The sequence below is a fragment of the Tursiops truncatus genome, chromosome 1, assembly GCF_011762595.2.
Source record: "Tursiops truncatus isolate mTurTru1 chromosome 1, mTurTru1.mat.Y, whole genome shotgun sequence".
Classification (NCBI taxonomy): Eukaryota; Metazoa; Chordata; class Mammalia; order Artiodactyla; family Delphinidae; genus Tursiops; species Tursiops truncatus.
The window spans coordinates 43,068,344-43,090,908 of record NC_047034.1 but is presented as its reverse complement, the minus strand read 5'-3'; positions in this window follow the sequence as shown (position 1 = coordinate 43,090,908).

Sequence of the window (22,565 nt, the reverse complement as noted above, 5' to 3'; positions counted from 1 at the left end):
AGGGAGATGTGAATGTTGGAGAAATTATATCATATGCAAACTGTACATCAGTACTTTAACAACATCTCACAACAGGGCTCAGAAGACAATCCCTTCACTAAGCTATTGAGAAACACATGCATGTGTAAAGTACCTGTAACTTCATAAAGCTCTGTGATGACTCTCTTCTGTAAACCAGCTATGAAAATAGGAAATACCATTTTTGAGATGGAATTCCTGATTTCATTGCCACTGATGGCATTTTGCTGATTGGATCTAATTTGCGTAAGTAACAAGAATTTGAGATGCTTACTCATATGTGAACATGAGAGTGGCAGACAAACGAAGTGAAATCAGGTATATGCCACCTCAAGTGAAGTGGTCTGGAGACTATCAAGTTAGCTCTCGACCATGAAAATCAAGTTGCTGCTCTTTGTACACCTACCAGTAAAAATTAAAAGGCACAATGCTTGATGACCTTGTTTGTTTGTTTTGTTTTTGAAGCAACATATATCAAATTTGAGTATGTTAGTTTGAAGCTTAAAAGGGTGCCTCTTTTGGAGAAGGGACCGCAGTTTAGAGAAGCCTTGGTGCTGTACAGTGCAAACCAGCTCTTCCACTTTTACCTCATGACCCAGCAGATCCAATGATACTTGAAGAGTCAGGGCAAATAGGGATGCTGTATAGAGCCTCTGATAAACACCAATAGGATAATTGCAGTGTTCACCTTAAGGATTTTGTAGAAAATCTATATCCTCTTTTGCTGATAACTATTTTTCTTTTGAGAAACAGCTTCTGACTTACTACTGAACCAGGGGTAGAGACTGAACATGGAACCATGGGACTCTGAGTGGCCATGCAACCTGAGATCTCCATTATAATGAGGTGCTACTTGAGTCACTAAGACATAAGTGAAGCAATCAGTTGGTAATGGCATATATGAGATTGTTCTTGAGCGGGTTCAAAAGACAAGCAAGTTGCATGAGCCGGTGCTTCATGCTTCTTTGACACTGACTTCTGCTGCATTGTCTTCTCATGTAAGGTCCCATAATTTTATAACAGGTGAGTGAGGAAAGAAACAAACACTTAGTCCTAGTCTACAGATAGTTCTACACAATATGCAGACCCCACTGAAAGTGGACAGATGCAGCATTATAGCATCATTCAAGAGGAGCCCTGAAAAGCTGACAAAGCATAAACCACACAGTGGTCAAACATTGAGTGGTATATTTGGTTGTCCACTTTCTCTGGACTTAGAGATAATCAGAAGGATGGCTCTACACTGATTCATGGACAGTTGCTAACGGTTGAGTTGTATGGTCACAGCATTGAGGGAAAAAACCTCATAAAATTGGAATATGAATGACAAGTCTGGGAAAGAGGTCTGTAGATGAACTTCTCAGAATGGGCACAGAGTATAAAAATATTCATGTTACGTGTGACTACTCACCAAAGAACATCTATAACAAAGGTGAACAAAATGATACATTCTATGGATGTCATTCAGCCTCTATCCCAGGGATGACCATGGATGCACACAGCAGCCAATTAGCCAATTATGGCAATGGTGATAGGGATGGAGACAGTGCATGGCCTCAACAACATGGACTTCTCCTCACCAAGGCTAGATGCCTAACCTGCCCAAAGCAGAGACCAGAAGGACTATCGAGCTACCTGATAACAGACTCATGACATTTTACTTCTTCCTACATGGCTACAGATTTGTCCTCACTGGAACAGATGCATATTCTGAACATTGATTTTCTTCGCTGCACATCATGTTTTTCCCCGAACCACATTTCATGGACTTGCAAAAGGGTTTTTATTTTTTTCATCTGTCATCATATTTCATACAGCATTTCTACAGAAATAAAAGTTAATGGAAAATTACTGCAACAACAACAAAAGACAAACTCACTAAGGATTCAGATCCTTCAGGAATGAATTTGAGAGCCCTAACCAGGTAAATAACCTTGACCAAATAAGCCAAAACAAACAAAAAAATATGGAATGGGTATTGCAAGAAGAAAGTTACATATATCTTCTGTGGCTTTTGACCAGTTACAAAATTAAAAATAGTAGCCAACATGCATATTTTCTTCTTTGCTTTACTGTGTGTGTGTATTTTATATATATATATATATATATATATATATATATATATCTTTGTGTGTTTATGTGTTTGTACAGATTAACTGTTTTCTTCTCCTTCATCATTAATTTATACAAGTCTTGTTGGAGGTTAGCTTTACTATTTAGTCTTTAAGTAACAGAATATTTGGACATGATTGTGACTGAATTTAAGGAGTAATATATATAGCCCCAAGGTGTATACACTGGTTATTAGACTTTGTAACTCCTCCTTTTTGGAGAGGGGGTGATAATGTCTTCATTTGTGAGGATAGTTGCATCATCTTAGGTGGAAACAGCATATTTTGTTGTACGAAAGTAGAAATATATGTAGGAGACCCTGCGTGGATGTTAAGTAGCCAAAGGGGCAGACTCTTCCAATTATTACATTACTGCTCCCAACTTCAAATACACACTTGTGTAATCTGTTTTGTGATGCTGGGCATGGGCTTCTGTGAACTCCATTTTGGCTTTGCCAGATGGCTCTCTGCTAAGCTCTGTCCAATAGAGGGCGCCAGAGGTAGATTATACAATTGGATAACAAGATGGAAGAGACTTGCTCCTTCCCATCTGCTTCCTGTGAGCTGTTTCTCTGCTTGCCATTTCTGTGAGAGTCACTGCAGCAAAATCCCTTATTTCAAAGAGGGAGTTCCTTCCTAGAGCAGTAGCTGAACGCGGTTTTCAGTTTTCTCGAGGCCTGCAGAACTGGTCATTAAACTCTAGCACCTGCCAACCAGCACTTCCTCCTCAGAGGTCAGAGTTTCAACTGCATGGAGCTCCTTCCCTGGGTTTCTAAATGTTAATAATTCCACCATGATCCCTTTTCTATGTCAGTGCTGGAGGAAGAGTGAATTTTTGTGGTTGCTATCTCTACAATATCCTAAAGTTCTCTTTTTACCCTTTCATTTTTTTCCTAGTTAACAATTTAAATTCTTTTTGCTCTTGTTTTTTTCTCTTGAGTGGACCTCTGCTAATACAAAACCTTAAAAAGTCTGCAGTGTATTTTATTAGGAAGGGCAGGGAACCATTGGAAGAAAAAAAAAAGAAAATAAGGTAGGAGAAGCAGAGAGAGAGGAAGAAATGTATTGGGAGAAATTAGGATAGTTGGAAGAGAGAAAGAATTGTAGGCATGGGGGGTGGTGGATGTCATACTGTGATAAAAAGACCTTTGAGGAAGTGGGTGAATTTATGTGGTTTTGCTGAATGGCATGACATGAAATTCCTCTCCTTTCCCTGTCACATAAGATTTAAATTGCTTTACATTCATTTTGGACATTTGGATGTATACTTCCTCTGAATGCAACACTTAGCTGAGACTGAACAGAAGGCACAGCTTTATACTGGTTATTTTTTGGAGCTACTACGTGGAAGTTGGACCCCAAGTCTAGTGTCTGTAGCATCCCAGGCACAACAGTGACTCCAGAACTGAGCCAAGAGTGAACTTTAACTTTCACTATGACTCCCTGGCTCCTTGCCTTTTGGTGTACGGAATCAAGAATTGCCTCGGCATAAAATGGGATGGTCCTCTAAATGCTAGAGGCACATTGTAAAGGCTGAATTATTGCAAGTCAGCGGTTACATGACCCGGTAAGGGTGTACAGAGAATTTGACTTGTTTCGTGTTATGTGTGAGTTCAGGAAATTAATCAACTTTCAAAAGTCTGATATCAATTTTATGGTTAGTTTTTTCACCCAGTTTCAACAGATTTATCAATTCGTTAAGAAATCAGTCCTCTCTGGAGGGGAAGAGAAGGTTTGTGGCAAACATGTTTCAATTAAGTAATTTTGAGATTATTTTTTCCTTTTTCTACCAAGTGAAAATGTATCCCCTTGATTTGTACAGCTAGCTTAGAGCATGCTGTGGATCCAACTTTGGATTCACTGGTAGAGGATACCGGTTACCAAAACCTGGCAAATGTGGGAGGGATACAACATGAGATGTAAGCAGAAGATTGAAAAGTTACATAATGGTACAAGAACCGTGAGGTTCTATTACCACAGCACTTCAGTGGAGTGTTTCAGTGTCCAGCATTAGGAATTATCTGAGCCTTCAAAGCCATAAAAATCTCTATGTCTGTGGTGGCTGGTATGACTGTCTTTGGAAGAGCCTAGCGCTGAGTAGAGAGTTCATAATTACACGTTGAGAAAGACAGACATGGTCTACAAATTTCTTCCAGCATAAAGGAATTTTGGAGAGGCACATGTAACAGGAAGCCAGTCATGATGGCCAGCATTGTGTAACATGGCCACATCGGTGGAATATTCTGATTGGAGGCACAAACACAATCACTTGGAATGGGGGAGGAATATTTCTCCAAAGAAAGTTGGGGTGCTGTCATGAGAGGAAGGGTGGGAAAGTTGCAGAACAGACAAAATAATGGATAGCTCCCACAAAATTGCATTAAAGCAATTATAAAATATTCCCAGTTGCCTTGCAGCTGACTTTTTCATACAAGCAACAAAGAAAAGTCGTATATTATAGGTTTGTAAGCTTTTTTATTTATTTGTTTAATAAGTCATTAGAGAAGAGTAATTTCCGGAATATTTCTTAACTCAGTGCTGTATATTTAAAAATATACTTGTTTTACTGTATTCTTAATTGTTCTGACATTTTCTGAATAAATAGTGTATTACCAAAGTAACCCTCTTAGGCCCAACGGAACCTAGCCTAGAGTTAACTGTAACTAGTAATTCAGAGTTTTCAGGTATAACCTTTGGAATAAACAAGAAGAAATCTAATTATTAGAATTTTGTTTATACATTGACTTACAGCAAGTTTTTAAAAATTCACACTCCTTGAGACCTTTTAAGCTTAAACTTGTAAACAGAGTGGTTAAAGCTTCCCTAACATCAGGCAGTTTCTGTGAGGAGGCACTCTAACCCGACTGCAGGACACCCGGCAGGGCAGAAAATATCCACTAGTGATAACCCTTAAGTATCCAGACACCTTTGGAGAGAGTAACTGTAAAACAAGTTAAAGAGGAAACAAGGTGCCAGTAGTAGCCTGCTCACTTCCCAGATGCAGACCTCAAGCTAAACATAATTTGGAAAGAGAATTTGTCTGGAAATCTGGATGTCTGCACACATGCTAACCATAAGACTTCTGAGGTGCTCCAAGATGCAGGAAATAAACGATTATTTGTAAATACATTAAGGTGAGAGAAGAATGTAATACTGGTATCAGAGTTTAATAGTTCATTTTGAGTCTCTAATGAATGTGTAACTGAATGGTCTTTAATTAAGTTATAATCATACATTCAGACAGGTCATGTGTATAAAATTGATTTCCTTTCTCCTTGAAGTGCTATATTAAGAAAACAACGATGGCCAAAATACCATTAAATATCAAACATTGTCTACTGAGCCCAAACTGGGGTCCACCCCATGGCGAGAACCTCATTAACAAAGTCTCTCTGTTCTTCAGAAACTACCCTCCTTTGGAGGAACTCCAGGATGGCTATTTATTCTTAAGTCTTTCTTTAATCAGAGTTTGCAGTACATTCTTCCTTAACTGAAGGCCTTATTTGTAAAAAGAAAAATGAGTCATGAGCATAGACAACAGACTTATGGTTGCCAGGGAGGAGAGGGAGAGCGGGAGGGATGGATCAGGAGTTTGGGATTAGCAGATGCAAACTATTATGTATATGTATGACTGAATCACTTTGCTGTATACCAGAAACTAACACAACATTGTAAATCAACTGGACTTCAATAAAATAAAAATTTTAAAGAAGAGAAAAAAATGCTAAAAATGAGTCATGAGAAAGGGAGCTCCTGTCTTCTGCATACATGCCCCTACCCCAAACATACTACCCACAACTTGTCCTAAAACTTACACTTCACTTAAGGTTGCTACAGGTGCCACCTACAGTGGTCACTGAGTATAATCCCAGGGAACAAAATGATGATATTGACCTCCTACTACACCCATGGAAACCGATGTGCTTTCCTCCAAAGAATCCCATGCAGTTGCCAATGGTGGCACATAGCAATCCTGGACATGGACCACTTGGAGGTATCTGCAATTCTAGCTCCCAAAAAGTCACATTTAGCTTGGTTCACAAAATACGCTTAGCTTCTGGATGAGTCAGAGTACTTGGATATGCAAAAATAGATTGGCTCCAAGGCGATCGGAAGGCTGAGTTTGAAGTCACATATATCAGTGTAATAAGGAGGAATTGAGGACAACCTATGACAGGATCAGTTACAGAAAACTGGAAAATTGACATCATAATAGAACCAGGGAAGGACCAGACCTTAAAAAAAAAAGCATCTCATTAATGCTTCGCTCTACATTTCTTCTTCCAGATTGCGATACTTAAAAAGTCTAAATTTCAGATAAATATATAATATATATGCATACACAAAATTAATACGGAATAAAAATGGAGAAATACAATTCTTTTCTTTTTAGCAGAGAAAAGTTGAACGATTCTAACATAGAGATTACTTATACAGTAAGTAGAAACACTAAAACTCCAGTAGATAAATGGGGGAAAGCCATTAACCGAGAAGTCACAAGAAGCTAATGCAATGTAGATAAGCAGTGTGAACTCATGGAGCCAGATTAACCTCTCAAAGGTACAAAGTTTACACCTTTAAAATGTACCACTTCAAAATGTACAAATAATGAGGCTCAGCTCTTCTGGCTGTACCAACCGTCTGCATTTTCATTATCTCCTTATATTTGTTCACTTTCCATGGATCCCCAAAGAAACGTGTTCTTTCTGCTTCTTCTCTGGCTCAGTTCCCAGCAGCTATCATTCCTAAGGCTCCACAAGGATGTTCTACTTACTGAATACCATGGCTTTTTTCTTCCTCAACCTCCTTAGTGAAATACAATTCTTATTAGCCTATGGGTAGTTAGTGGGCATAAAGTTGATTCTTATCTCAACCAATGCTCAAACTATATTTTGTTTGAAACACAGCGGGTAGTGAAAGGAGCACACATCTTACAGTCCAAGGGCACTGGGATAGAATCTCAGTTCTTTCATTTATTATGTATATTACCTTAAGTAAATTAATTAGGGTGACTAAGAGACATAGTTTCTTTATATGCAAAAGGAGAAAAATAAAATCCACCTTCTTGAATTCTCGGGATGCTTAAATGTCAATATTCATAAAGCCTCTGATAGTGCCTAATACATAAGTGCCCAATAAAATTTACTGCCTCTCTCTGGGTACAGAGGGAAACAAATAAGTCTAACATGTCCCAATCTTTCCAGGCAGCCTATTCACAAATTTTTGCAATTGGTCAAAGGAGTAAGATTGTATATGTCTGCCAACTCACTGTGAAAACTGTGTAAATTTGAGTTTTGGCTATAATCTAATTCTTCTGTTACATGTGAGCTTCCTCAATATTTTTGGAACATAATTTAAATTTGAGTATAAATTAAAACATGGGGAAAATGACAATCAAAATGCATTTTCTACAAAATTGTTATCCCTCCTTAGTGTAATTGCTGAGACTGGTATCTGCTGGAAATGCAAGGTTTCAAAATTCAAGCAACTTTCATGTAATAATTACTGTAAGAAAAGCAAATGCCTCACTATCGAGGTTAAACAACGTGTAGCTTAGTATGTATACTCTTGAAAAAATATATTTTAATAATTAAGAGGTAACTAGTCACTTCACCTCTATTCAGTAGTTGTTAAAATCTTCCATCTGTTTGGTTTTCACTCATATTTATTCTCTGACAACCATTTGATTACTTGGGTCCAGTAGGGCCTGTGGTCTTTCTTGACTCTAAACTTCTAATCTGCTTCTGAGACACTATGGTTAGAATTGCCTTGGAGACAGATAAATAGCTACTGTATGGGAAATTAGAGGAACAAATGTCCCACTTGGCAGCATGCCAGCATGCTTTCTAAAGCTCTTCTATAGGAAAGTGACAACTAAGACATGTCAAACATGTTTACAATTTCTACTGAATGGAATGCCACTCAAAATAGAACAAAAGTCATGACACCTTTTGTCCCAAATATTAATGATCAGAGTGCCCTGGATTTTTCTCTCACAGCCTTGAATGGAAGGATCTTGCTGGCCTGAAATAAGGTTGGAAATGAAAATAACTGAGTTCTCTGATGTCAGGATGAACTAAGCACTCATTCCTTCCATGGGTGATAGGAGTCCATGCTACTTTTCATCTCTGAATGGCTGAATTGGTCTGCCTTTGGTTCTTTTCCATTTGCATTTCTAATTCTCATCATGAAAGGTAGATCTTAATGACTCAGGAGTTTACAAAAGAAGGCACCTTGACCTTGAAGGCATTATAATATCAGAAATTTTAATCTTAAAGGGATTAGTCAATCACAGCCCTGTATTTGCAGGATGGGGAAACTGAAGCTCACCTTGCTTGTCATCACATAGGCAGTGGCAGGATTAAGACTAGAACCAAGACTGGGACACTTTCCATTCCACCATGAATCATTCTTCTTAAGTTTAACTTAAGTACCCATTTTTCTGTGTCAATATCCCATGTGACAAATTCCAGCAAAGACTATCACTAGACAGATTTCCTAGATTAAAAGAAATAGTAACTTTCTAATTTAATATACATCAATTTCAATTTAATAAACATCGTTTAAAGACCAAGATGTCAAGCATATCATACAGAGTCTGGTTCAGAAATGATTACCTTAATTATCTTTGACTAGATCCACATAAGAAGATAACAGATTATCTTTGGCCAGTTAAAAGGCCTGGGGGTTGGTTTATTGTGTGCAAAGGGACAGAACATGTGCTAGCCTCCATTCTGGGTCTTAAAATTGTGACGACCTGCTATTATATTTGACTCCTTCAAGCAGTCAAAATACTTCCTAGGTCAGAAGCCTCTCCCAGCTCTTTACTGTTCAGAAACAATCAGTCAAAAGCTGTATAGGTGTCAGCTTGCCGAGCCACCACAGATATGCCTTGTACCTGCACAAAATAAAGAGTTTGGACAAAAATAGAGCAAAGAAGAAACTGCTATATAATTTAGATATCACTTCAACCACCTTCTAACTTGAGGAGAAAGCTCAGTCTTTTTTTTTTTTTTTTTTTTTTTTTTACAGAAATTCAAGGGTCTACCTATTCTGGCCTCCAATATATTTGCCAGAGTGTATTTCTGTTTGGGGGGTGAGTTGGAAGCTGGGTTGTGGGTGATGATGAGTTTGCAGGAGGAAGATCACACCTTGCTGCTCCCCAGATACACATCCTGGTTACTACTATGTCTGATACCCCAGCTGATGATAGGTGATGAGATGGATCTGGGATTAAAAGAAAAGATGATCTCAGAGTTCAAGGCTGACTTGAAAATTGGGCTTCTTCCTTGACCTAGGGCAGGATTAGAAAGTGGCAGTAAAGCCACATGGTCTGTGTTGAGTGGTCCTTACATATCTGGAAAAGCCAGAGCTACCCTCCAATGTCAGGTAGTACACAGTATGCTAACATAGAAGGAATCTTGGCTCAGAAAGGAGCTGGGTGTTTCCCCAGGGTAGTTCCTCTGAGGCATTTTTGTAAGAAAAGTATTGCTGGCACCCACTGAGACTGTAACTTACCACGGCAGCCCTGTGACTCTAGGCAATAGGGCTTCCTAGGATATAGCTTACATAGTGGGAAAACCAGCTGCTGTGGAGACTGACAGATCTGACTTTGGTATGTGGTTCTCCTGGTATATTTTAAGCATTAAATGGCTGTTATGAATATGATGGTAGCTATTCTAATGATAGAATGTAGTCCTGGGTGAAGAGAGGCAAGATAGCCTTCACCCAGGTATGGCTTACCAAGGAACCTGACCTGTAGAATCTGATGCTCATTTGTAAACTGGAGTTTCTGAGAAAATACTAAACCTGGCAGGCACTTGAGGACAACATGGTGCAGACCCCTTCCAAAGCCTCTTAAGTATAACAAAATTACAAACTTGCGTCACAACCTTCTCCTGCCGCGTTACTTTTCAAAAGTCTGCTCCTCCCTCCCTCCTGTACTTCCTCCACCTGCCTGCCTCCCTCTCTTCCCTGCGCCCCACAAACGTACTTTCCACATGTAAAAGCTTAAGCCACTGTGCACTGTAGATGAACAGAGTAAAACAAAACAAAAAAGTACCCGTCTTCAAGGTACAATAATTCCACACCCTAAGAAAATATGTATTATAAAAATGATACATGAACTCCCAAGTAGAGAAAAATATGTTTTCTATGAGAGGATTGGAAGATATTCCTATCTCAGGCCATCACAGGATATATATCAGCAGACCACTGTTGTCTAAGATCTTTTTTTCCTTTCCTCTTTGTATACCTCGAATAGAAATATCTCTTATTCCCAGCGATCAATGGCTTACACACAGGAAATGCAAGCAGTCTTTTGACTCTGTTCTTAGACAGGGTTTGAGGAGTCACTACTAAGTATACTCAGATCTTAAGGCTGACTCCAGGGCATTCTGATAAGCACATCTCTTTCACTTGAAGATGGGGTCACTAACACGTAATTGCTATACTTATTTTTAGCTTACCAACTTTTCCGTTCAACAGCCTTGGACCAGCTTTAGGTTTCTCCGTAGATTTTCGAAAAGATTTTAGGAAGTCTTGTAACCCTGAAAATCCATGAACGAAGATAAGTTGTTGCAGTTAATCAGAAGTACGCTTAGGGATTTTTCTCTTACTTTTCCTATCTGAACATTCACTGGAGATTGTGACTTAAGTCATACCTTTGTGGTTTACTCTAATGTTGTTTATTAAATATAATTGCATAATTGCCATATGCTGTACAGCTGAGCATATGAGCATACAGGTGTTTTCAGGGAGAAGAGTTAAAGAATTGAGAAGCTCTGAGAGTTTAAATGAGTTCAGAGCAAGCACAAAAATCAATGTAGTTTTATAAGTTTGCTTTAGCTGCTGAATAAAGCCCCTGGACACTTCATAATGACACTCTAGGAAGAAACAAATATTGAAGCTCGAGTCAACCCAAAGCAAAAGCAAAAGGGAACTAATGTACCCCTAGCACCCTCCTTCCATGAGTCAAGATTTCAGCTGCCCCAGGGTCATACCCCAGTGTGGTCTCCCACCTTGGCCACTGCGCCCCCCATTCTCTGGACCGGAATTACTTTCCAGGCTCTGAGACCATTTCTTTCTGCCCTCCCTTTCTCTTGGGATCTTACTGAACTTTAGTCAACTGTTCAAGTGTCGGTGGGTTACTGTACGTTTCTCTCTGCTCCACACAATAATTTTGAGAAGTGCATAATTTTTCTTATATATATAGTATAGTATAATATAGTATAATATAATATACATGTACAATATATATAATACATATGTACAATGCACTATATATGCTTTTGTATGGCTTGTTTTTTCACATATGCTTATTACTATAATCTTTGGGTATATAAAATGGGATTGCTAAGTAATTTTTTATACCTAACATTAGAGTCTATACATTTCCATATCTCCCCATATATTTGCAGTGCTTTAATATTTAGCATTTATAATATTCACATTTGACTGAATTTTTCATTTTATAATCTACTGAGAATTCACTTTGTTTCTAGTTTTTTGATAATGGAAATGTAGCAAAGATTTAAATTTGAGCCTCAATTGAAATTCAGATAGATCTAGCCATGTCTTGCTAACTCATATCCCATGCCCAACAGAAGCCTGTCTGGATGGGAACCTGGAAAAGAGGGACAGCGTGATGATTTTAGCATAGCAACAATACACCAGGATCAGAAAGGAATACTGATTTTCAGTTCAGCATGGCAGCTGCCACTCAAAATCCTAACGCAGTTCAGCCATATGGACTCATTTCTATGTATGGGAGGTAAAGGGCTGTAAGTAGAAACTAACATAATTTTTTAAAAATTCAATTTCTCAGTATTGAATTGAGTACTATTGAGGTCATGAAGCAAAATTGCTTTGGGATACTCTTCATTTTGCCACCATCAGTGGCCGAGCTTAAGCAATGGAAGAGTCACAGATTTATCAGGTGGAGTGTTTCATAAGAGCAGTAGAGGCAACAGTTGATGGGAGAGGCAGTGCCTGGGGGGAGACACAAAGCAAGAATGATGCTCCCCAGGAGACTTGCTTGTGGGCATATGGGAGACACTTCTGGGGATGCCTAGGAATACCTGGGGGAAGAGCATTTGCCAGAAGGTGAGAAAAAGACCCAAGAACTTCAAGTTCTTACTAACAGTGTGACCCCATCAGTTCTTGTGATCTAATGATATAACTGGGGAATCTAGTTGTATAATCAACACTTCTAAAACATCTTCGAATTTATAGATTTTTTTCCTGCCTAAACTTACTTCCTCAGGACAATATCCCAGAAGTGAGAAGGATTTTTAAATACTGGGTAATATTTATATCTCTTTTGAAATTACATTTGAGACTTCTTGCAAATGAGTCTCTGCAAATGAGACTTGTGAAATCCCTAATACTCCAGGCTATATTAATCTTCATAGTCTTCATTCTCAGAGGGCTGGCACTAATTAAAGTCTCCCCTTAGTAACTTTAATTGATCAAAGAAAGAAATACTGCTTCCGAATAGATGTAATTGGATATGCTGTAATTATACCAACCCATTTGACATGATTACACCTAATCTAGTTTCAGAGTCATTAGACATACAGATTTGTTTAAAAGGTAAAGGAAGGTTTCCTGGTATATTTGGCTTATGGCCAGCATCATCCCTGGGATATTCCAGAAACTTTCCTGCCTCTGGGTCAGTCCTGACTTGTATAGTTGTTTTTTTTTTTTTTTTTCCTTTTCTAATAATCTACTCCCTTAAGATCTGAAAGGTAAACAATTCCTTTCTTGCAACTGGGCAGTGAGATCGAATAGAATATGTTTACCTGGAGAAATGATTTTTGGCACCAGAAGCAAAACTCTACAAATAACACACAGAGATTTTCACCCAGATGCACTTTAAAAAACAGTAGGTAATGAAAATATTTATATTTTCTTCATATTTAGTATTCTTTTAAAAAAGAGTAGACATCATTTGTACTTTTACTTCCACAGTGAGGAGCAGTTATGATTTCTTGCCTGTAGTGAAAGGACTCCTTTTCACTGAAACCATAATAAATATTCCATAACAATTTGTAAACAGAATGAAAGTCCAAGAACCACAGTCTTAAGGTGTCCATGATCTAGCCACAGTTATCTTTAAAACTTTCTCACTCACTTTTTTCCTTCATATCAAATTATTACCTTTGTCACAAATACATTTTGGATCATAGATGTCAAGACAAGAGTCTATATGGGATCAGGACTAAGGCAGGTCAAAATAAAAGTGGAAGAGTCTGGATTTTCTAAGAATGAGAACACAAATTCTTGTCACCATATTAACTACATTCAATTCAATAAGTCAGTGAAGATCTGGACAAAACCAAGGAACAAGGAACCATTTGATACCTTTACTGGTGCTTGTCCTCTTGCCCACTTTCCCACTCTCCCAGTTTTCCCCTCAGGGTTTGTAAACTACCTGTGTCTGTCATGGAGGTGCCCCATTCGGATCTCACTTCAAGAAAACCTGCTGCACAGTGTATAGCTGATTGGCAGCTTCTAGTTTACACATTTTTGGATCTACCACCTAGTTCACTCAAGGCTTTGCTTTTGTAGGGCTGCTCCCAACCAGGAGCTGAAGACAATAGGGATATTAGGACCAGACCATTCCTGCCTGAAGTGGATTCCTCCAATGGTAGCAATGGTCCAGGGTTTCCTACTCCTACAAATATTCCCAGCCAATATCTGTATTTAGTGGGGTTACTAGAACAAGGTCATTTCTGCCTGAGATGGGATTTTTTAATAGCAAACTTTGGGAATTCCCCATCACCGTGGCCAGAACTTTTTAAAAACTGTATTGTGATTTGAATTTCTTCCTACCCAATTTGTCCTTCCTTCCTCCTTTCATAGGTATCAGACTCACATTGAAATCAGAAGACACTCTTTGAACACTCCTGCTCCCTCTCCATTTATATTTCCTAAGTGTTGTTATAGGTTGAATGGTGTCCCCTCAAAAGATATGTTGGAGTTCTAACCCCTGGTACCTGTAAATATGATCTTATTTTGAAATTGGGTCTTTGAAGATATAATCAAGTTAGGATGAGGTCATTAGGGTGGGTCCTTAATCCAATAAGACTGCTGTCCTTATAAGAAGAGGGAAATTTGGAAGACAAGAGGGAAGAAAGTCACATAAAGACAGAAGCAGGGATTGGAGTTATGATACCACAAGCTAAGGAAACACTGGGGCTACCCAAAGCAGGAAGAGATGAGGAAGGGTTCTCCCCTGAAGGCCTTGGAGGAAGCATGGCCTTACCAATGCCTTGGTTTCAGACTTCTAGCCTTCAGAACTGTGAGACAATGAATATGTTGTTTTAAGCCACCCAGTTTGTGATACTTCATTATGGGAGTCCTAGGAAACTAACACAAGTATTTCCCCCCAAATAAATGTCTTGCATATCTAGCCCTATTTGGGGGCTATATCTGATTCCTGGGGTTCCCTAACTGTGACACATATATTGTTAGGGGTTAGAAACAATCTGACATGATGACCTATGGAAGTGGGGGGAGAGGTAAGGGGGAGAAGTGAAAAGACTCCAAAGATTTTCACTTATTCTTAATGTCAAAACTTGTTCTTCCATGAGGTCTTCTGTGAACCTTGAGACGAATGAGATCTTACCTCCCCCAAATCTAGCCAGTGTCTTTATAACTCTGGAGGCATACACCATTTTATATCTTGAATTTTTTTGTACATATCTTAATGAAATTCCAATTCAAAACTTGTACGTGTTATTTCAAAAGTGATATTATGTACTTAGGTGAATCAGTAGATCTGATTCTTTAAAATATTTGCTTTAGAACTTAATGTGTGACATCCAGCAAAAGCGAGTTTTATCTGTTTTCAAATAAATGAGAATGGCATTAATATGGGGTTCTGAGATTCTGGCATGCTGAGTTGTGAGATCTTGGAACAATCTGTTTTAATTTGTGGTATGATGTAGTGCATTAGATACATTAGGATATGGGGTGATAAATTTATAGATTCTTTAAAATAAAGCATAAGGAATACATAAAACTAATGTTTCTCTCTTATCCAGTCCAGTTACAACTTGTGGTTTTTTATTGAGCTATCTACATTCTCTCACGTCATTTGTTAATTATTTCAAGCAAACATCTTTAAAATGACTGGTGAGGAACACTGGACTGTGCCCATGGAATAGAGGACAACTCTTTGGCAATTAGGGACATTTGCATTGTCATCATTAGTATGCTTTGCATGTGAGCAAATACACCCAAACAAAAATTAGGCTAATCATTCTTGATTTTTTTCTCTCAAAAGCCATTGTCACATATTCACCTGTAACATATACTACTATTTGGATCTACAATAGATTTGTCAGGGTTTTCACTTAAGATGCGTACTAATGTCCAACTCTCACAGGGCAATTGATACCCATTTCTTGTTAGAAATATTGTTCATATGAAAAATATTTTCTGCTAATAAAGTATTTGTATATATTACCATATACCATATAGACATATTATATACCACATATATATAGGCATGTAATAAAGGCATATTTATGTAATGTAATAAAGGCATACTTAATTGTGCATCAAGATGGAATGTACTTCACGTATGGAGAACCAGTCTAACCTATATCTCTAATAACCAAAGAATTCTTTGATGCTCCCTTCAAAGTGCTCCCTAATTCCCTTTTCTTAGCATGTTAGCTTGACTTAGTGATTCACTTCTAACCTATAGAATAAAAATGGAAGTGACCATGTATGATTTCAAAAACCAGCTCATAAAAAGTACTGTAGCTTCCTGCTTGCTCTCTCTTTTTCATTCTGTGGGAAAAGCTGCCATGTCAGGAGGACACTCAGAAGTGGTGTGGAGAGGTATACATGGTAAAGTCCTGAGACCTTCTGCCAGCAGCCATGTGAGTGAGTCATCTTTGACATAGATCTCCCTGCCCCAGTCAAGCCTTCATATGACTGCAGCCCTGGCCAACAGCTTGACTTCAACCTCACAAAAGACCCCGAGCCAGACCACCCAGCTAAGTCATTCCAGGACTCCTGATCTTTTAAAACTTTGTGAGATAATAAACATCTGTTTTAAGTAGCTACATTTGGAGGTAATTAATACTGATTTGTTACTACAGGATTTCCCAAAGCCTTCAGCTTGCTGATGTTACTTGTGGATCTGTAAGGAACAGGATATACTATACACTGTATCCCCAACTTTTTGACCACAAAATATTCTTTTTTTCCCTGAAAATCCTGAAGGGTAGTGTTTCGCTAAATATTTTGGGGAAGGTTGACATAGAGCCTGATTCTTCACAGTCACATTAACAAGAGATCAGATCCACCTAATTAGGTAACATTTTCAGAGCAGTCAATGAAGAGAAATTTGGAAAAGCCCAGATGCACTTGGCTAAGTAGAGCACAGAAGTCAAAGCATTCCAAATCTCTGTTCTTTGGTGCATTTCCTGTGCAGAGGGCATTGCAACACTTAATTGGCAGAAGTTTATCAGGATCTGATTAAATAGATATCTTTCTGCTAAGAGCCATTGCCAATATAATTCACAAAAATTAGAGTCCCTTGTTGTAACGTTGGTCATGTTCCATAGCTGATCATAAGAAATTAGCAAACTGCAAATGTTAAACCTTTAAAATTCAGCTCTGCCATGGGGAGAGCATTCACACATGAGTAGGAAATGCATTTTTTAATTCCTACACTGAAACTCAAAGATCCTTGTTTTGCTGAAGGAAATTGCTACTGGGATTCAGATGAGAGTAAGACCTTTACAAGGGAGTCTACACCACTGCAGTGGACTTCCTTAGACAACATGTGGAGGAAATGTTCAAAGAGGATTTACATGACTCCTGGGGGAAAAGCGTTTTGAGAAAGGCTTATTCCCAGGCTACTAACCTCCAAAATGCAGACCTAGCTTATGCAGGCTTTGGCAAGCACAGCAGATGGAACTGCTTCCCACTTATCTGACCACTTCCCTTGGTTATAATGGCTGCCCATGGATGGGCAATGTGAGAATTTCAGACCACAGTGTCAAAATGGTTTTAATTCCGCTTAATCTAAACCTAACAAGGGAACTCTCTGTTTAGCACTTGAGTCAAGTAGACTCAGAAGGAATTACAGGCAACTTGGCTAGCTCCCTTCATTCATTGGTTTCACTCCTTTGGCTTGAACAAATTTTCAGTCTGAACCAGTTTTCCTTAGTTTGTATCTCTCAACTGCATATATTTAATTAGCTGTCCACCTATTTCTCTTGCTAGAGTATTTCTTTTCCTCTTGGTTGATGTTACTAAACTCCTTACTATAATATATACAACTGTGTAGTTCAGTGATTCTCAATTAGGAGTAATTTTGCCCCAAGGGGACACCCTGTAACTGGGTAGGAACCTATGGAACCTTTCCAGGACAGACCCCCCCCTCCCCCCGCAAGTCTTCCACCTGCCTCTTGTTTGTAGAAAAACTTTAGCCTCCTAGGCCTTCCCTGAGTTCCAAAGAACAATTTTAATGAGACAAATGAGAAAATGTAGGAAAACAGTCAAGCAAGACAAAATAATAATAGTTTAGCCATTAAACAAAGTCAAGGACTTTTAGTTCCTTCCCAGGGGCTATAGATAATATTCTCAGCCATATCCTTGAGCTATTTTGCAGATACTGAAATACCCAGCAGGTGGAAGAAGTTAACTGCATGCTGACCACAAGCAAGTAGACCCCAGAATGGTTGGAACCAGAAGGTTGATAATGTTGACTCCAATTACCTCACCACTAACCAATCAGAAGAATGTCCACTAGCTGATCATGTACCTGTAACCCTCTACCTCACCCTGTCTTTAAAAACCCTTCCCTGAAAGCCATTGGAGAGTTCAGGTCTTCTGAGCATTTGCCCCACCGTACTCCTTAGTTGGCCTTGTAATAAAGGCTGCACTTTCCTTCACTACAACCGAGAGAGTGGACCCAAGTTTCGTTTGGTAACAATATGGCAATGTTCAAGGACATTTTTGGTTGTCAAAATTTTGGGGATACTACTGGTATCTCATGGGCAGAGGCCACTGATGCTGCCAAACATCCTACAATGTACAGAATAGCTCCCACAACAAAGAAGCATTCAGTCTAAAATATCAAGAGCAGAGAAGTTGAGAAACTCTGATCAATTAGACGCCATATTGTTTTATTTTTCTAACTTGTTGTATTTAGTTGTTAATCTCTCTCCCTCAATCACAGTTAATACGTGGTTGAACTTCACTAATTAAGCTATTTTATGACTGGCTTACCAAGCTTGCTTCACTTTTCAAACTCTGTTGACACTAAGAGAAAAACTTTAAATCTCTCCAGCCTATACCACAGCTATATCACTTCAACACATCTGATAATTCTGTCTTTTTTTTTCCCATTTTTATTTATTTATTTTTAACATCTTTATTGGAGTATAATTGCTTTACAATGGTGGGTTAGTTTCTGCTTTATAAAAAAGTGAATCAGTTATACATACACATATGTTCCCATATCTCTTCCCTCTTGCGTCTCCCTCCCTCCCACCCTCCCTATCAAACCCCGCTAGGTGGTCACAAACCACTGAGCTGATCTCCCTGTGCTATGCGGCAGCTTCCCACTAGATATCTATTTTACGTTTGGTAGTGCATATATGTCCATGCCACACTCTCACTTTGTCACAGCTTACCCTTCCCCCTCCCCATATCCTCAAGTCCATTCTCTGGTAGGTCTATAATATTTATTCCCATCTTACCCCAGGTTCTTCATCACCTTTTTTTTTTTTCTTCTTAGATTCCGTATACGTGTGTTAGCATACGGTATTTGTTTTTCTCTTTCTGACTTACTTCACTCTGTATGACAGACTCTAGGTCCATCCACCTCAATTCAAACAACTCAATTTCGTTTCTTTTTATGACTAATATTCCATTGTATATATGTGCCTCATCTTCTTTATCCCTTCATCTGTTGATGGACACTTAGGTTGCTTCCATGTCCTGGCTATTGTAAATAGAGCTGCAATGAACATTTTGGTACATGACTCTTTTTGAATTATGGTTTTCTCAGGGTATATGCCCAGTAGTGGGATTGCTGGGTCGTATGGTAGTTCTATTTGTAGTTTTTTAAGGAACCTCCATACTGTTCTCCATAGTGGCTGTACCAATTTACATTCCCACCAACAGTGCAAGAAGGTTCCCTTTTCTCCACACCCTCTCCAGCATTTATTGTTTCTAGATTTTTTGATGATGGCCATTCTGACTGGTGTGAGATGATATCTCATTGTAGTTTTGATTTGCATTTCTCTAATGATTAATGCTGTTGAGCATTCTATCATGTGTTTGTTGGCAATCTGTATATCTACTTTGGAGAAATTTAGGTCTTCTGCCCATTTTTGGATTGGGTTGTTTGTTTTTTTGGTATTGAGCTGCATGAGCTGCTTGTAAATTTTGGAGATTAATCCTTTGTCAGTTGCTTCATTTGCAAATATTTTCTCCCATTCTGAGGGTTGTCATTTGGTCTTGTTTATGGTTTCCTTTGCTGTGCAAAAGCATTTAAGTTTCATTAGGTCCCATTTGTTTATTTTTGTTTTTATTTCCATTTCTCTAGGAGGTGGGTCAAAAAGGATCTTGCTGTGATTTATGTCATAGAGCGTTCTGCCTGTGTTTTCCTCTAAGAGTTTGATAGTGTCTGGCCTTATATTTAGGCCTTTAATCCATTTTGAGTTTAGTTTTGTGTATGGTGTTAGGGAGTGTTCTAATTTCATTCTTTTATATGTACCTGTCCAGTTTTGCCAGCACCACTTATTGAAGAGGCTGTCTTTTCTCCACTGTATATTCTTGCCTCCTTTATCAAAGATAAGGTGACCATATGTGTGTGGGTTTATCTCTGGGCTTTCTATCCTGTTCCATTGATCTTTCTTTTTTTGTGCCAGTACCATACTGTCTTGATTACTGTAGCTTTGTAGTATAGTCTGAAGCCAGGGAGCCTGAATCCTCCAGCTCCAATTTTCGTTCTCAAGATTGCTTTGGCTATTCGGGGTCTTTTGTGTTTCCATACAAAACGTGAAATTTTTTGTTCTAGTTCTGTGAAAAATGCCAGTGGTAGTTTGATAGGGATTGCATTGAATCTGTAGATTGCTTTGGGTAGTAGAGTCATTTTCACAATGTTGATTCTTCCAATCCGGGAACACGGTATATCTCTCCATCTATTTCTATCATCTTTAATTTCTGTCATCAGTGTCTTACAATTTTCTGCATACAGGTCTTTTGTCTCCTTAGGTAGGTTTATTCCTAGATATTTTATTCTTTTTGTTGCAATGGTAAATGGGAGTGTTTTCTTAATTTCACTTTCAGATTTTTCATCATGAGTGTATAGGAATGCAAGAGATTTCTGTGCATTAATTTTGTATCCTGCTACTTTACCAAATTCATTGATTAGCTCTAGTAGTTTTCTGGTAGCATCTTTAGGATTCTCTATGTATACTATCATGTCATCTGCAAACAGTGACAGCTTTACGTCTTCTTTTCTGATTTGGATTCCTTTTATTTCTTTTTCCTCTCTGATTGCTGGGGCTAAAGCTTCCAAACCCATGTTGAATAATAGTGAAGACAGTAGGCAACCTTGTCTTGTTCCTGATCTTAGTGGAAATGGTTTCAGTTTTTCACCATTGAGGATGATGTTGGCTGTGAGTTTGTCATATATGGCCTTTATTATGTTGAGGAAAGTTCCCTGTATGCCTACTTTTTGCAGGGTTTTTATCATAAATGGGTGTTGAATTTTGTAGAAAGCTTTCTCTGCATCTATTGAGATGATCATATGGTTTTTCTCCTTCAGTTTGTTAATATGGTGTATCACATTGATTGATTTGCGTATATTGAAGAATCCTTGCATTCCTGGAATAAACCCCACTTGATCATGGGGTATGATCCTTTTAATGTGCGGTTGGATTGTGTTTGCTAGTATTTTGTTGAGGATTTTTGCATCTATGTTCATCAGTGATATTGGCCTGTAGTTTTCTTTCTTTGTTACATATTTGTCTGGTTTTGGTATCAAGGTGATGGTGGCCTCGTAGAATGAGTTTGGGAGTGTTCCACCCTCTGCTATATTTTGGGAGAGTTTGAGAAGGATAGGTGTTAGGTCTTCTCTAAATGTTTAATAGAATTTGCCTGTAAAGCCATCTGGTCCTGGGCTTTTCTTTGTTGAAAGATTTTTAATCACAGTTTCAATTTCAGTGCTTGTGATTGGACTGTTCATATTTTCTATTTCTTCCTGGTTCAGTCTTGGCAGGTTGTGCATTTCTACAAATTTGTCCATTTCTTCCAGGTTGTCCAATTTATTGTCATAGTGTTGCCTGTAGTAATCTCTCAGGATCCTTTGTATTTCTGCAGTGTCTGTTGTTACTTCTTTTTCATTTCTAATTCTATTGATTTGAGTCTTCTCCCTTTTTTTTCTTGATGAGTCTCGCTAATGGTTTGTCAATTTTGTTTACCTTCTCAAAGAACCAGCTTTTAGTTTTATTGATCTTTGCTATCATTTCCTTCATTTCTTTTTCAATATTGCTGATCTGATCTTTATGATTTCTTTCCTTCTGCTAACTTTTAGGGGTTTTTGTTCTTCTTTCTCTAATTGTTTTAGGTCCAAGGTTAGGTTTATTTCAGATGTTTCCTGTTTCTTAAGGTAGGATTGTACTGCTATAAACTTTCCTCTTACAACTGCTTTTGCTGTATCCCATAGGTTTTGGGTTGTTGTGTCTCCATTGTCATTTGTTTCTAGGTATTTTTTGAGTTCCTCTTTGATTTCTTCAGTGATCACTTGGTTATTAAGTAGTGTATTGTTTAGCCTCCACGTGTTTGTATTTTTTACAGATTTTTTTCCTGTAATTGATATCTAGTCTCATAGCGTTGTGGTCGGAAGAGATACTTGATACGATTTCAATTTTCTTAAATTTACGAAGGCTTGATTTGTGACCCAAGATATGATCTATCCTGGAGAATGTTCCATGAGCACTTGAGAAAAATGTGTATTCTGTTGTTTTTGAATGGAATGTCCTATAAATATCACTTAAGTCCCTCTTGTTTAATGTATCATTTAAAGCTTGTGTTTCCTTATTTATTTTCATTTTGGATGATCTGTCCATTGGTGAAAGTTGGGTGTTAAAGTCCCCTACTATGAATGTGTTACTGTCAATTTCCCCTTTTATGGCTGTTAGTATTTGCCTTATGTACTGAGGTGCTCCTATGTTGGGTGCACAAATATTTACAATTGTTGTATCTTCTTCTTGGATTAATGCCTTGATCGTATGTAGTGTCCTTCTTTGTTTCTTGTAATATTCTTTATTTTAAAGTCTATTTTGTCTTATATGAGAATTGCTACTCCAGCTTTGTTTTGATTTCCATTTTCATGGAATATCTTTTTACATCCCCTCACTTTCAGTCTGTATGTGTCTCTAGGTCTGAAGTGGG